A 3,985-nucleotide genomic window follows, 5' to 3' on the forward strand; every position below is an offset into this window, starting at 1 on the left:
AGGGAGAGGGACATGCGTCCTCTTGTGCATGCTCAACAATGTTTTCATCCTTTTGTGCCTCTCCAACAACACTCAGAGATGATGTATGGTCCCTCTTTCTCAAATTTTACGAATATGAATCCATAGGATTTTTCCTCATAAAAAAGAAAAAATATCAATGGAAGCAAATCCCTCATCAGTGCAGACATTTGGGAGTTTTGAATTTTCAGAGTCATTAGAGTCATTAGAGTCATAAAAGGAATATAAACACACTTGATGATGCAACTTACAAGCATGTAACCTCATCAAAAATTGAATAAACCCAGTTGATGCTGGTTATAGGACAACTTACAACAAGCATACGATTGGGAAAATCTTAAACCATGTAACCTCATCAAAAATTGAATAAACCCATTTCATGAGATGGATCATGGCACGACATGAAGTCCACACACAATTTTTGCGATGTTGTACATAAAATCATGCAAATTTTCTTATAAACAGACCAAAGCCCACCAACCCAAGTTACACAGAGAGAGTGTATGGTGTGAGAAAACAGACGGCATCAGGCATTTCCTAGGACAAAGAAGACATTGCCATCTTGGAGGTAGCCGGGGTGCCCAAAATCGAGGCAGGAATCAACGACGACGACGTTGAAGAGGGATTGGATGGTGGCGGACGCGTAGGTGACCTGCTGGTCTCCATCGTTCCCAACTACAGCATAGCAGGTCCCCGAGCGGAACTCCACAGAGCCCTGCGGCTCTATTGTGTAAGTTGGCAGGTCGAACATGGCTATGGCGTTCTCGCAGTCGGCGGCCGGAACTGGAGCCTGCTGGCCGCCACCGTTAAAATCTTGCGCATGCAGGGTTCGCAATCTACTGCTAGTAGCTAGCATGGCTATGGCGAGAATGCAGATCTCCAAAGCTTTGGCCCCCATCTTCTGATTATCTTGCGCCAAGAACACACACACACTATATAATCAGCCGCTATTCTTGGGACATTCGCCACCTTTTGTCTCAATCAATACTGCCTCATATATATATATACCATTTCCATGAGGATCATAATCCTCATGTTACCCCTCTATGTAGACCCTCCATTATTCAAGACATCTTTGTCCCCCCGTTCACATGGAAACCTTTGAGACAAGATTTTCAATCCTCCCTAACCACCATGTGGTTTCCTTGTTGCAATTCAGTGGAAAGAGAGCACATTGGTATGGGACCAATTTGTGATTCCCCTCCAAACCGGCTTTAACTTTGACAAAACAGCTCGATGAAACACTACTGTTGAAATCAATTGCAAAACGATATTGGCATAGGCAAAGAGAAAAACATACCTTACATAGTACTCATCATCATCATAAAGCCATGAAATGTCAGGGGAGTATTCTTGTAAACAATCCCACCTTATCGTGGATGAGCGGATCTTGCTTGATAAAAGATGAAAACCCACATCTCTTGTGTACGATTCACATTAATATGCCTTTGATCCTCATAGTGTGAGTATGGATTATACTACACTCCACAGTAAGTTTTCTTAGATGGTGTTGCCTAGGCTTTGGACCCACTTGCTCTACTAGTTTCCCTAGGATAGGTTTGAAGAAAAAGCCAATGCTCTTGTAGAATTGTGGTTTCTTCCAATTCTATTTGGCATGAAGAAAATAGTTCATAGCTCAAATTTCTAGGTTTAAAAGTGCAAACTTACCAACTCATGTTGAGAGGATTGCCCCTCATCCCCCTGGCTATATAGTGTGTGGCTTGCTGTCCACACTAGCCTGGCCGCCCATGACTCCGCATGGGCGTCCTCTCCCACTGAACCCACGAATGGCCACATCCTTGGCCATTCGTCTGCCGTCTCGTCGGTCACAGGCGTTACAGCCTACGTGACATTACCCCCCCTTAAGAAGAGTTTTTGTCCTCGAAAACAAACTGGGAAAACCTTTTGGAAATTGCACTACGGCGTTCATCACAGGTAGCTACCTCCTCATCCCTATCTCTCCATTTAACAAGTATCTCTTGGTACACTTTATGTCGGGTTTGTCTGTCATGATATCCTAGAATCTTTTCAGGTTCATGTGGTATCTTTGGTGGCTCTATCAAGTCCACCAAAATCTCTGGAGAAACTACGTTCTCTAACCCGTGAACTGATTTCTTCAGTTTACTGACATGGAAGACAGGATGATGGACTTGAGAACTCTCTGGTAACTCAAGTTTATATGCTACGTCCCCAATCTTCTTAAGGATTTTAAAAGGACCACAATATCTCGAAGAAAGTTTATCACACTTTCCCGTTTTCATGGTTTCTGACTGCGCAGGAACCTTGAGGAATACAAAGTCACCTTCTGCAAAGGTCACCTTTCTACGTCCTTTATCCGCATAAGTTTTAGTGCGATCCTGAGTGCTACGAATGCTCTCACGTACGGCTCTGAGAATATCATTCATATCTTCAAGGAAATCCTTGACAGATTGAATTTTCTCCTTTTCTAGGCCTACAGCCATCGGAGATCTCGGCTGAAATCCATACATTAACATGAATGGTGTAATCCACTCGCTGAATGTTTGGAGCTATTATAGGCAAACTCCAATAAGGGCAAGTACTCTTCCCAATTAGATTGCTTCTTACTAACATAAGAACGTAACGTATCCTCTAGAATTTGGTTAACTCTTTCAGTTTGACTATCAGACTCCGGATGATCTGCCGTACTCATACTTAGAGTAGTATCCAACTTTTTGAAGACTTCCCTCCAAAAATGACTGTTGAACTTTCTATCTCTATCCGACACTATATCTGCGAGCAGGCCATATAGCTTGTAGAGATGTTCAATAAAGAGTTTTGCCAACTCTGGCATTTTAATAGTTTTCTTCGTGGGGCGATAAACTTTGCCATTTTAGTTAACCTATCCACTACCACCCACACCGAGTCATTCCCTCGGCTCGTCTTGGGTAAACCGGTAATGAAATCCATGGAAATGCTTTCCCATTTCCCTTGAGGAATCTCCAGCGGATGGAGTAGTCCTCCAACCTTAAGACGTTCATGTTTATTGACCTGGCACTTATTGCATTTTAGCACATAAGTCTGCACGTCCTTAAACAGACTAGGCCAATAAAACTATCTTTTTACTAGTGCATAGGTCTTCTGAATCCCGGGATGACCCGCACTTAGACTATCATGACTTTCTTTAAGAATTTGGGCCCGAAAGTCAACAATAGTTGGTACACATACTCTACCCTTGTAAAGTAAGTACCCGTCGTCAATGGAGTAATTAGCATATTTCTCCCCCCAACGAAGTTTATCACTCCCCTTTGAAGCCGTGAGGACAGTCAAAGGTGATGAAGGGCCTATGTCAGAGCTCTTCGGCTCCCAACTATACCCGGAAGACACGACTAGTCTCTCCAGACTAACTCTCGCTTCCCTTCCCGTTGCACCTTCGGCCAGGCTCTCCGGACTAGTAACACGTGCCAACAAGGGAGGTGGTCGCGTTTGTGAAGAAGTGCATACGCGTACAGCGCGCCAGACCTTTGTAAAAGATGGATCATGCTCACATAAACCACGTAGTGACTCCGAGAAATCATTCTTGAAGACTGTGAAACTAAGTTCATTAATCTATGGCATGCGACTAAGTACATCTGCCACCACGTTATACTTACCTTTCTGGTAACGTGTCTGAAGGTCAAACTCCTGTAGAATCTCCGCCCACCGAGCTTTTCTTCCCTTCAATTCATTTTGACTTGAAAGTCATTTCAGACTTTCATGGTCCGTACGGACCTCAAAAGTAGCACCATATAAATAGTGTCTCCACTTCTTCAGTGCATGAACTATCGCTAGTAACTCTCGCTCATAAGCCGAGTAGTTACGCTGCACACGGTCTAACTTTTTACTTTCAAATGCAATTGGGCGTCCCCTTTGCATAAGTACGGCCCCAATGGCCTCATTACTAGCGTCTGTTTCCAAAACAAACGGCTCATTTGGATCGACAATAGTCAAAATAGGTGCAGCTGCTCTA

Source organism: Cibotium barometz, chromosome 18, assembly GCF_041138505.1.
Source record: "Cibotium barometz isolate CiBa-2024 chromosome 18, ASM4113850v1, whole genome shotgun sequence".
NCBI lineage: Eukaryota > Viridiplantae > Streptophyta > Polypodiopsida > Cyatheales > Cibotiaceae > Cibotium > Cibotium barometz.